General features: G+C 41.1%; 1 long non-coding RNA gene across 4 annotated transcripts; it reads right to left on the bottom strand.

Moving 5' to 3' along the window:
- Positions 1-2,335: 2,335 nt before the first annotated feature.
- On the bottom strand, positions 2,336-10,274 carry LOC140519925 (uncharacterized). 4 transcript variants are annotated; one of them, XR_011972328.1, is made up of 4 exons: positions 10,140-10,274; positions 8,882-9,180; positions 5,947-6,023; positions 2,336-2,699 (listed from the first exon to the last, which is right to left on the bottom strand). It is a non-coding gene; the product is annotated as an uncharacterized lncRNA (long non-coding RNA). The 4 variants fall into 4 exon arrangements; XR_011972326.1 differs by lacking the exon at positions 10,140-10,274 and adding an exon at positions 9,314-9,540; XR_011972327.1 differs by lacking the exon at positions 10,140-10,274 and adding an exon at positions 9,322-9,540.
- Between the last annotated feature and the right edge of the window lie 2,956 nt (positions 10,275-13,230).

Genomic DNA, 13,230 nt, shown 5'->3' with positions numbered 1-13,230 from the left:
GGTCACAAAGAGTCAGACATGGCTGAAAAATGACTGTACAACACTAGTCTAAGTACACACAAAAGAACCTGTGCTATAGCTTATGTAATCTTGAGTACATTTAGAAACAGATTTTTAAGAGTCATTCATTTAATCATCTTTGTGGCAGTTCCTGGTACAGAGTACATGCTTTTTCATTCATTTATGAAGTGTCTGTACACATCTCACCATGCTAGATACTATGGCTTCCCCTTTGAAGCCCAAAGATCATGTGTTATAGCCACAGGCTCCCAAGAACTGAGAGTTAAATGTTCAATGTGAGCATTTGCACCTCAGAAATTGGAAAATTATACAAACTCTTTTTTGGGAGGGGAGAGATTGTCTAAACTTAAGAAAGTAATAATGCATATTAAACTTAAAAATGCATCTTTCATATTTTTTTTCTGGAGAGCCAGTTGTTAAACATTTGCTGGAACACTCCTGAAAAGGTCACATGAGTACAGAGCTTTAAGATTTATAGGGCTCTTTCCTCATAATAACCCTCTGAAGTAAGAGAAAAAGAGTTCAATTATTTCCATTTTGCAGACAAAGAGACCAAAGTTTGGCAAGAATACGTTGACTTGTCTGAGGTCAACCAGCTGATAGTAATTGGCATTTCTGTAGCTCTCTAAAGGTTACAAAGTGTTTTCTCCACAATAGCTCTGCATGCTAGGGATCTCTGCTTGACAGGTGGTGATACACAGGTTCAGAGAGGTTAAGTGATTTCCCCACTAGTAACTATGAGAGCCAGGATTTGAACCCAAGTCTCCCAAATCCAGGTCCAGTGAATGCCCTTCCTACTAGATCATGCTGCCTCTCTGTACAGCCAGCAAGGGCAAAGCTGGAATTGGAACCCAGGCCTTTAGGCTCCAAGATTACTACCCTTTCCAATGAATTTAAAGGAAAATCCATTAAAGCCCAAACCAAAGTCCCTCTCCATGCCTTCCTGCTTTGGAAGGACACTCCTACCTCCTTGCCCTCTTGGCCCTCTGCTTTGGCATTCCGATGAACCTTTTTGCTTGTCATAGATAGTGTGGAGCAGCCTAGAATCACTCTTCCATCTATAACACTGACAAATAGAGAAAACCCAGCATGCAGTCCATTATCCTGAAGGAGCCTTAATCATTCCCCTTTGGAGGCTGTAGCCCCATCCTGACTGACAGGGCTGGCAATCGGAATGTAGAGAGGAGGGAGCAGCCACGGGGCTGTCAGGCTGTAGATACACACTCAATCAGCTTAGGGCCAAAAAAAAATTGTTGCCTTCCTAAATCACATCTATATTAATGATGGGAATGACAGGCTTAAGGGGGGAAATTATAAATCTTTCTTCGGAGTTTTTCTTCTATTGCTCAGTGAAATCTTTCATCTTTGCAGAGCAGTTGGCTCCTGGGCCAGGGCTCCGTGGTTAAGGTACATATTGGGAGACCTACCTGTTCCCTGAGAGCAGCTGAAAGCAAGGGAAATGAATGACATCTAATGGATTTATGGATGTTTCTTTTTGCCTCAGATGACAATCAAGCCATGACAAGCTAGTTGTCTGTCATGAGATGCTGGAACTTCATAGCCTGGTTAGTGACTTGATAATTGGTTATAATAATAATAATTGTCATTTATATGACATTTCGCATCCATTATCTCAGTTGATCCTCACAATAGCCCAGTGAGGCACTTAAGGGAAATATTATTATGCCCATTGCAAAGATAAAGATACCGGCTCCAATAGGGAAGTGGTTTGCCGAAGGACATATACCAAGCAAATGGCAAAAATCGGAGGTGAATGTAGGTCTCCTGATTATGAATGTACAGGATGATAGGATTTAGTGCTAGAAGGAAACTTAGAGAACATCTAGCCCAGCCCTCTCACTTTACAGATGAGGCGACTGAGGCTGAGGAAGGTTAAGGGAGTTTCCCAAGTTCAAATTCAAGGGCACTCAACCCCAAGACTTAGACTCATGTCTATTTACTCCAAATCCATAAACTGGCAAGATTTAGAGTGGAACAGATCTTAGAGATGATCCAGTCTGACGTCTTCATTTTACAGATGACAAAATTGAGTCATAGAGATGGTAGTGACCTACCCAAAGTCACACAGGTCATCTGGGGAAGCGCAAAGATTTAAACCGCACTCCTGTATTTCTGACTATACTTTAGGTGATATAACCAGAAGCGTGATTACAATGGGTTTACCTGGTTTGGGGAAGTTTGAATTCAAGTAGAGGCTACAGGATCACTTATGCAGGATGTTAGAGAGAGGAATTTTGCCTCAGGTATTGGGTGATGATGCAATTGTTGAGTGAAGAGTGAGGATCCACCAAGATGTTTGTAAAGTGGTTTATAAATCACAAAAGGCTAAATAAGTGTGAGTGTGGTGTAGCAGAAAGAACACTGACTCGGAGCCAGAGGACCTGCGTTCAAAGATTAGCTCTGCTAATTACCACCTGTTAGCCTTGGGCTTCTTCTCTCTGGGTCTCAGTCTTGTCCCATCCAGTTTGAAATTTCACTTTGCTCTTGCTATGGTGAATCTGTATTGGGAGGTTTAGCACATGGTCATCTCCAGATGATCCACACCATTGGTGACAGACTGACTTTGCTAATGATCTCAGATCTCATCTCCTCCTGATGTTATTCTAGGACGTGGTTGATTTCTGGAGGTCTGAGCTTGCTGGCTGCCATAGCTAGAGCTAGGGTGTGTACAAAAAGAGGCAGAAGACAGTCTGTGCTCACAGTCTAATGATTCAGTTATTTCATCTCTAAAATAAATACAATCCCTACCTTATAAGTTTATTATTGAGCAAACACTTTGCAATTGTTTTATGTACTGGACCTCTGATTTCATTGGCATAGGTTGTTCTCTGTGAAAAAATTTCTCTGTCAGTTCAAGTTGGCACCTTCTCTGCATGCAACTTAGAGGATTGCTGGGGGGATATGGGAACATAAGTAACTTGCTCAGCATCCCACAACTAGTATGTGATAGAAGAAAATTTTGAACCTTGTAAGGCTAACCACTATCCTCTACTACATGCTACCTCTCATGCAATCATTTAGTTCTTTGTTAAAAACATAAGCTATTTCCTAGATTGTTACTTTCCTTAGATACCCAAAGGGACTTAGATACTCAGGGACTTGCTCCATTGGGAAGATAATGAAACTGAGGACCAAAGATCCTAAGTGATTTGTTGTGCTGTTCAATTGTTTGGTTATGTCTGACTCTCCCTATATAGAGTTTTCTTGACAAAGATAGTGGAGTGGTTTGCCACTTGTTCTGGTGGGCTCTAAATGAGTGCTTCCTTTTGGAACTGTGATTTCATTGGTCCAGGGCTTATGGGCTTAGAGAGATAGCAAGAGGACTTAAAGGTTAAATGACTTGTCCATGGACTCATAAATTGGATAGAAGCTCAGCTTTTGTCAAAGGGCCAGCATTGGATATGCTTGATCATATCCATGGGTTGGTGGAATCCTCCTTGATACTGTCTTCTCTTTAGATTTTTGAGATACAAGTTTCCTGGTTTTCTTCCTACACCTCACACTGCTCCTTCTCTGTCTACTTTGCTGGATCTTTCTCTAGGTAAAGCCCTCTAACCTTAGATGTCCCTCAAGGTTCTGTCCTGGGGCTTCTTTTCTTCTCCCTCTATACTACTTCACTTGATGATCTCATCAACTCCTATGGATTTAATTACCATCTTTATACTGATGATTCCCAAATCTAACCTTTCCTGTCCCAGTCTCTCTGCTGATCTCCAATCTCACATCTCCAAATGTCTTTCCTACATCTTGAACTAGATGTCCGATATCTTAAACTCAATATGACCAAAATAGAACTCTTTATCTTTCCCTCAAGCCCTCTCCACCTCCCACCTTCCCTATTGTTGTAGAAGGCCATCCTCCCAGCCCCTCAGATTCAAAACCAGGGAATTATCCTGGATTCTTACTCCCTTGCTCTTCATATCTAAGCTGTTGCCAAGATCTGCCACTTTCACCCTTGCAACATTCCTTGAATATGCCCCCTTCTCTCCTTTGCCACTGCCGGTTACTCTAGTGCAAACTCTCATCACCTCATTCATGCCTTAATTACTGCAATAACCTGCTGAGGGGACAGGCTGCCTTAAGTGTCTCCCCACTCCAATCCATTTTCTGTTCAACCACTAAAGTGAATTCCCTAAAATCTAATCATGTCACGCCTCCCTACTCTATAAACTCCAATGACTCCCTACTGCCTCCAGAATCAAATACAAAATATTGTTTGACATTCAAAGCCCTTCATAGTCTAGCCCCCTCCTCCCTTGCTAGTATTCTTACACCTTACTCTGCAATGTAACACTGGCCTCCTGGTTGTTCCACTAAGTCATTTGATCTCTTGGCCCCAGAATTCTCTGAGGTTGTTACCTATGCATAGAATGCCCTCATTCCTCTACTCCAACTACTGACCTTTCTGAGTTCCTTTAAGTCTCAGCTAAAGTCTTATCTCCTTCAGGAAGCCTTTCCCTGACCCTCTTAATTCCAGTGCTTTCCCTTTGTTAACTATTTCCTATTTATCTTGTATATAGCCTGCTTGGTTTGTGTGTTATTCTCAGGAAAGAGATGGTAGTCATATCTTAATCTCTGTGACCTGCTTTGAAAATATCTTCCCATCAATCTCCACCACTCACAAACTATCAACATTTTTAAATCACCTAAATTACTAATAATTAGAGAATGAAAATTAAAACAACTCTTGAGGTTCTGTTTTATACTCATCAGACTGACAAAGTTTGATAAAAACAGAAGATGACAAATGCTCTAGGGGCTGTGAGAAAATAGGTACATTAATGCATTGTTGGTGGAACTATGAAATAATCTGGTCATTTTGGAAAGCAATTCAGAACTGTGCTGAAAAAGCTATTTACCCAGTGAACAGAATTGTATTAGGTCCAAAGATTCCAAGGCAAGAAGAGAAGTCCCATAAATACAAAAATAATTTATAGAAGCTCTTTTTGTGATGGCAAAGAATTAGAGACCTAGGGAGTACTCGTCAATTAGGGAATGGCTAAAAAAGTTATGGTTTATGAATAGGATGAAGTCCTATTATGTTACAAGAAATGATGGTTTTGGAGAAACCTGAGAAGACTTATATGAATTGATGCAAGTGAAGTGAGCAAAACCAGAAGAATAATGTATAATATAATAACCAACAACTTTGAAAATTCTGACCCACATCATGATCATGACCCACAGTTCCAGGAGATTCATGATGAAACATGATACCTATCTCTACATAGAGAGGTGATAATTTGGAATGTAGATTGAGGCATATTTTTTAAATGTTATTTATTTATTCATCCACCTACCTGTACTTTTTTTTATCTATTTTTGTTTATTGGAAACTGCCTATGTGGGAGGTTGTTTTGCCTGACTGTAGATATTTGTTTTTCTTGTTTTCTTATTTTGAGGTGGGGAAAGGGTAGGAAGCTGGGAGGTGGAAAATATGATCCTAAACATAAAATACAATAGTTTTTTAAAAAAGAAAGAAAAGGTACCTCTACTAGGCCTTTCAGACTCAAAGGAAGTGGCATAGAAACAGGGCTTACCACCATTCATAATTCAATACTTTAGGAATCTGTGATTTCATTGCTATGACTTTCTTCTTTCCTCCTCCCTTAATACTGATTGCATCTTTGTGACTTTGGAGACAGACTTCTGAGCCTCTGTGACTGACAAAATTTGTCACCACCTCCTTGACAGTGACCCTCTTTATACTGACTGTCCTTCCTCAGATGACAAACACTACGTCCATCACCATCTAGTAGATGAAGTCATACCAATTTGGTTGGACGTACGAGAAGTTGCACAGTCCTCAAGAGCACAGAGTCATCTCCAGGCCATCCCACTTTAAAGTTCGGAAAAAATGTAATCATCCATTGTTTTATATGAGCCTCATAAAAAGTGACTTACCCAAGAGCCCTATGGTCAGCATGTATCCGAGTTTGACCCAGGTCTTCCTGACTCTGAGGCTGGATCTTTACACTGTGCTGGAAGGAATTGCAGGCATCATTATTCACATTTTATGGATGAGGAATCTAAGGTTCAGAGTCAAAAGAACTTGCCCAGAGTCACTCAACGACAGTGGGTCAGGGATAGGACTTGAACCCAGGTCTTTCTGACCAAGTTCCACATTCCATCCCCTAGATCAGTGGTGTCAGACTCAACTAGAAACAGGGGCCACTACCCCATAAATAAAGATCCCTGTGGACTGTACATTGATTTAATTTTAAAATGTTATATTATCTATGTCTTATTGTATTTCAATTTATCTTGTTCCATATTTTCCAATTACATTTTAGTCTGGTTCAGGCTGCTTTCAGGAGTTTTGTAGGCCAAATTCACCAGCCATGGGTTTTATACTTCTGCATTCACTTTAATATTGGTCATCTGGGAATAATCATCGTTTGGGATTTTCATTTGTTCATTAAGCAGATAGTTGTTGAGAAATTTATTTGTCCAAGGCCCTGTCACTCATTAATACTATGGCCCAGATTCCTCCTGGTAGGGGTGGGAATCTTTTTGTATTTGTAGGCTTTATTTTAAGAAAACTTTGCCCAAGAGAAGTAGAACTTCCAAACTGACTATGTGTCCCTGGACAAATCACTTCTGTTCTCTGGGTCTCATTTTTTTCTTCTGTAAAATGACAGAGGGGGCAGGAAAGTGTCTAGAAATTCCTTCTATATCTATTCCATACTAGATGAATTGAGGGATGGTTATTCACTTTATTAAAGGGTTCAGCTACTAAATTTATTTTTATTGTTGTTGGCAAATTATCTACTTTGACACTAAAACAAGGCTAAAGAAGCGTGGAGCTCAGGCACCTAATAAACTAAGTTTCCCCTCTCTAATGAGTATCTTCAGTCCAGCATTCTTTCCCTTGGTCTCCTTTGGTAAATGGCTGTGTCCTGGGTTTTATCCTGCATCTCTCTTTGTAGCTTAAAAGTCCTAGATTCCTGCCGTCCCAATGGCTGTTTCCAGAATGGCAAGTGAAGGAGAGTACACATTTGTCCTGTGTACCTCTCAGTTACAAAGCAACTTATAGTAAGTCTTTTTAAGGATCTTTCCCATGTGCCTCCCTAACCCACAGAGCATCTAGGTGGCGCAGTGAATAGGGCCTAGAGTCAGGAAGACCTGAGTTGGAATCTAACCTCAGATACTTACTAGCTGTGTGACCCTGGGCAAATCACTTAACTTCTGTCTGCCTCAATTTTCTCAGTTTTAAAATGGGGATAATAATAATGCCTCCTTTCCTCCCTCCTCTCCCTCCCTCCCTCCCGGGGTTGTTGTGAGGATCAAATCAGATAATATGCTTAAAGTGTTTAGTACCTGGCACATAGTAGGCACTATATAAATGACAGCTTAGAATAAATATCAGCAACGATGATGATATTATCTGAGGACATGCCTATGTTTGGAGAAACTCATCCCCAGGTTGGCTGCAGTTGGTGCTGATGTTTTTTATGAGGGGGGAAGAAGGTTGGAGGTCATGGCAATTCTGAAAGATCATTAACTACATTGGAGAGGGCCTGAGATCTGTACCAGTGGGAGGAGACTCAGATCAACAAAATCAGAAAGCCTTGTTGAAATAAGTCTCAGAACCATGACTCAATCCATATGTATTCTTTCTGCATTTGTAAGACTCTATAAGTTCCCATAATATATAGGAAATATATATTATGGGAATATAGGAATAGGAATAGGAAAGAGCACTATTACTAAATCAGAAAAAATAAAAGCAGGGGAACTAGATAGAAGTCAGACATCAACATCATCAAAATAGCCCAGGCATTTAAGAAATGTGTGGGCCACTAAGCTGTTAGTTACAGGAGGAAGTGGCAGTGTGGTCCAATGGAAAGAGGATATGTGGGAAAGAGGAGAGGTGCTGGAGTCAGATCTTGCCTGAATTCAAATCTTACCTCTCTTATACATAATCTTGAGCAAGTCACCATCACCCTGGGTCTTAGTTTTCTCAAGTGAAAAATAATGGGGTTGGACTAGATGTGTTCTGAGATCCCTTGACCCTGTGACCCAGTGAAGGCTGAGGTTCCTCCCCTTCAGAAAGCCAATGATGATGACTTCATAATACCTTCTATTGTGGTTTTTTTTCCCCAAACACATGCTCATGTTTGATATTCTCCATCTCATCTGGCCTTCTCCAGATGTGCTGCATTCCTTCATGATGGACTCTATAAGAGTCCATTATTGAATTCTTCCATCAAGGCTTTGCTCAGGTTTCACCTCATCCATGAAGTCTTTCCAGATTCCCCAGCTAAAAGTGATCTCCCCCTCCTCAAATTTTTTCTGGAGTTCTCTGTCTGGATCTCTCTTTTCCCCCTATCACAACCCACCTTATAGAATCCCACTTAACTGTAGACATGCCATATCTTCCCTGTGAAATTGTAGGCCCCCTGAGGGCAAGTCTATGTCCTTTTTCATTTCTGTCTCTCCAGTACCTTGAATCCTATATGCAATTAATAAATGTTTATTTTCAGGTTTTTAGGATCTAGAGCTCAGAAGAATCTTTGAGGTTGATTAATCCATTTCCATCATGTTATAATATAGACAAGAAAACTGAACCACAGACTGGTAGTATAACTTTCTCAAGATAATCCAGACATTACAAAGCATTTAACTGATGAACTAAAACTGTTTAATTCTGTGAAGCAGGCAGAACAGGTATTAAATCTACATTTTACACATGTGAAACTTAGCATAGTGTACTGCGAAAAGAGCTGGCCTTAAAATCAGGAAGAACTGACTTCCCAGCCACATCTCTGACTCAGACCAGCCAATATTCATGACCATGGGCAAACCTCAACCTTTTAGTTGCAAAGAAGGTTCTCACCTGAGTTAATGGGAGTTTCTTCTTCTGGGAGTTCTCTACAACCATGATATCACTAGTCCAGTCATGGTCCCTTTACAGATGTAGAAGCTGAGGCAGAGAGTGCTGAAATGACTATTCTTAGGTCACCAGATGAGCTAGTCAGAGGGTCAGGATCAGCATACAGTTCTCACTCACAATTCAGGACTTTTTCCATAACACCATGATCTGGCTTACTAAGCCACACTTCTCAAACCCTTGTCTTGGCCAGTCTATTCAGCCACATTGGTTCCTCAAAATGGTTAATTCCATAGAAGACTTTCCTGCCAGGAAAATGAATGTGAAAAAGAAAAGTGATGCATTTCATTTCCTTGGGTTGATGTTCATATTTTTTTTTTCTCAATTTACCGACAAAACAAGCTTTTTTAAAAATGGAACTCAAGACTGTGTTCATACATCATTACCCATCATAAACAAGAAAGAACTTGGATTCCCAACTTGGATGATAATCCAGTGGATCACACAGGAGATGGAATAGAAACTGATTTTTCTCATCAACAGCTCCCTTAGAGAAGTAGTTGCTGGCTTGTGGAATGGCATTCAGCAAGAGGGAGCATGGTGAGTGTAATGGGAAAAGCACTTGATTTAGGGCCAGAAAATGGCTCTGCCATTTATTAGTGTAAGAAGAGTGTCTCCACACTCCCCATCCCAAATAATGTATCTATTGTGATACTTGATTCTCTGACATATCTTGTTCAATTGTTTTCAGTCATATTCAACTCTTTGTGACCCCATTTGGGGTTTTCTTCATAAGGATACTGAAGAGGTTTGCCATTTCCTTCTCCAGTTCATTTTACAGATGAGGAACTGAGGCCAATGGGGTTAAATGACTTGCCCAAGGGTCACGCAGTCAGTAAGTCTGAGGTTACATTCAAATTCATGAAGATGAGTCTTCCTGACTCCAAGCCTGTTACTCTAACCACTGTGCCACATAACTGCCCTTTTGATATCTTTATCAGGTTAAAATCTTGTGTGTCTGAGTTAGAGAATCAGTCAAAGGCTGATTACTTACTATCCCACCTCAGGTTACCGGATTGATCAAAGATATAAAATAGATGTAAATAATTTCTAGATACCTCATTGAAATCAGTCAGTCAATTAAAATCATAAAGTAGGTGTGAACAACCCAACTAACAACATGGAAATGAGGGAAGCCCTCTGAGTCACTGGATGAAATCAGATGATGAAATATATTGGAATTGGTAGGAAGAATTAGACATACTCAGGGCTTATGCATTATCAGAGAAGGAGATTCCAGTAGGAACATTGCAGCTTTGAGAGTCAAGCTTTGGGGTGGCTTTGAGGAGCCAGACCTTTGAACCTATAACCAGAGGGTAGCAAAGGGAGAGGAAGGTCAAGAGTGATGAGCCCAGAGGGAAATGTCACACTCCTCTCTCCCCTTCCCCTGTCCCATTGATTATGTCATACAAGAGCCTGTACCAGTAACAAATGGTGCAACAGTCTGGGAGCTTAGAGATGACTAACTAGACACACCTAGAAAGTTAGCTTTAGTGGATGTAGCCTCTTCAAGGTAGGGAGAAATGCAGTTTCAGGACTCTACTTGGTCTCTGCCACTGGGGCCTAGCAGAGAGCTATACATACCTCAGGGGAATTCAAGAGGACTCCAGGATTGAATAAATAAAAGGACTTCCATCCAACCATAAGTGATGGATTACATCTTCGCCATGTGGACTCTCTAAACTTGAACTTACTTTCCCCTGGATTTTGTATGTACTTATGGAAGAATGTGTCCCAGACTTTTTTAGGGAGGAATATTTTTGTACCATTTGTTCTTACTATAGCATCTCAGGAAATATCTCTTTTAAAAAAAGCTAATTAACTCCTAGCTAATTGATATTGGCGAGCATACCAGATCGGAACCATTGTATTAGAAATCTTGGCCCTCCAGAATAGCTCTAGAACCCTGAAAGGAGAAGTCATCAGTCACTCTGTGGGAACCTGAACTGACTACTGGGCATGAAGGTGGCAGTGCTAGCTTTGTATTGACACACAGGTCACTTCAGGTCTCTGAATTTCACATCTCCCTTCTATCAGCTGGGTGTGTTCATGCTTCTGTTTCACAGGGTTGCTGGAGGAGAGAGTAATTTAGGAACCCTAAGCAATAAGACACATAGTCCCCCTGCTTTGGTTTTGCTCCCACTTTAGAAGCTGGTTCTACCCTGCCACCCCCTTTTTTTCCCAGGGTAATTTCTCATTACTCTTTGTCATATTCCCTTTGCTCCAAACAGACCAGATGTTCTCTCTGTATGACAATCTACCTTCTGCCTTTGTGCCTTAGGCACAGAGGGTAACCTTGCCAGGAATGTAATCCCTTCTTCTTTGTAGAACCTCTAACTTCCTTTAAGGCTCTGCCACAGCTCCACCTCCTCTAAGAGACTGTTCCCCCACTTTGTAGCCTAGCTCTCTGGAAAAAAAATACAAATCACAAAGAATAACAACTTCATAATTACTGGGTATTTACTTCCCCCTGTGTATATGCTATTTTCCCCTAACAGAATATGAGCTCCCTGAAGGCAGTTAGGTACTGGTTTCATTTTTGTCTTTGAGCACATCACTAGGCACATGTTATTGTTCAATCGTTTTTCACTCGTTTCTGACTCTTCATGTCCCCATTTGGGGTTTTCTTGGCAGAGATATTGAAGTGGTTTGCCATTTCCTTCTCAGGCTCATTTTACAGATTAGGAAACTGAGGTCAACCTCATTAAGTGACTTGTCCAGGTCACACAGACAGTAAGAGTCTTTGAACTCACAAAGATGAGTCTTCCTGAATCCAGGGTCAGCACTCCTTTCCACTGTGCCATTCAGTTGCCTTCCAGGTACCTGACAGGTGCTCAATTAATGCTTGTTTAATTCATTTGAATAGAAAAAATGAGAGCTAGTCACACATTTGGGGGAGGAACTTTAATAAATGTCACTTGTCTAGCATAGCTGAGCTGAGGATAAGGAAGAGAAAAGATGCCTTTTTTGACCTCTCACAGCTAGATGAATAATTCGAAATGAAAGGAAAAAAGGTGACTGAAAACCAAAGAAGCACCAAGCTGTTCTCTCCAACTGGTTGGAAGCTGAAGGTATTTCCACCGTAAGGTTACTGGAGTCATATTGCAAATGTTCCCTTGGGTTTTATAGAGCTGGAATTAGTGACAGCAATCATGATAAATCGGTGAGGCGAACAGGGCTGACATAGTGGAGTGCTCTGAAGTGTCATCCATTGAGGCGCTCCTCCCGCAGATGATGCCTGGTTGGCCCAGACAGATGTCTTACTATCTGTTTATTTTTATGAATCAAAAATGAATCAGCCATCTCAGCCAAGAACATCCTGTTGGTTCATTCGCTGGCCTGAGACCCCACCCCTGAGTTGGCGTTGGGAGCAGAAACAATCCAGCCCAGACTTGGCCAGTGAAAGGAAAGACAACCTTGGGTAAATCAGGGTTCCGTCACGGGTGCAGACACCCAGAAGAAAAGGCACCACCACAGAGGGTGGGTTCACTATGAATGGGTTTAGGTTGAATTCAGCACATGACTGCCTAGAGGTGGTGAAATGGACTTAATGACCCCTAGAAGGCCTGGCCACCCAGGAAATTCTGTGTAACTGAGATGAAGGCAGTTACAGAAAGAATTCAATCTGGAAGTTTGGAGACATAAGTCCTAATTTCAGTTTAGCTTCTTATCAGCTATGTGACCTTGGGGAAAGTAAACTTCCCTCTTTGGGCCTCAGTTTCTCGAATTATAAAATAAAATTGAGTGTATCAAATGATCTCAGAAGTCATTTTTAGGTCTTAAATTCTGAGTTAGAGATTGTCCCTTAAATGCCCGCGTCAAATGGCTGTGAATTTCCCAAATATGGATGGAAGTGGCGAGAATAGCAGGAACTTGGCCTGATCCAGGAACCCAAAGCCAGAATCCATTATGCAAATTTGCTGAACACAAAACCAGATGCAACTATTAATTTTTCACTGAACTGTATATCAGACCAAAGGTTTTTTTTTTTCCTCTCTCTCTCTAAATCTTTTAAGCCAGTACGAATTGGAACATAATACACATTTTCTGAAACTATTGTCCTGGAGTACCCTAATATTCCTCAGACTGAGTTTGAAGCCAATCAATGTTTCCTTCAGCTTGAGACTCTGGAGGGAACTCTGCTTCATTTCTGAAGATGCAGGAGCCTGCCAGGCCAGGCCTGGGAAATTTAATGGAGAAGAGAACAGGGGCCCAGACTAAATGAAATCTTCATCCTGGGAACCAGGTAGGGACTCTGTGTTTCTGCTCAGGGTAGAAAATGATTCTCTCCTAAT

Source organism: Notamacropus eugenii, chromosome 1 (assembly GCF_028372415.1).
Source record: "Notamacropus eugenii isolate mMacEug1 chromosome 1, mMacEug1.pri_v2, whole genome shotgun sequence".
Lineage (NCBI taxonomy): Eukaryota > Metazoa > Chordata > Mammalia > Diprotodontia > Macropodidae > Notamacropus > Notamacropus eugenii.
The sequence above is the reverse complement of the archived record's forward strand: the minus strand, read 5'-3'. Positions and strand labels throughout refer to the sequence as shown.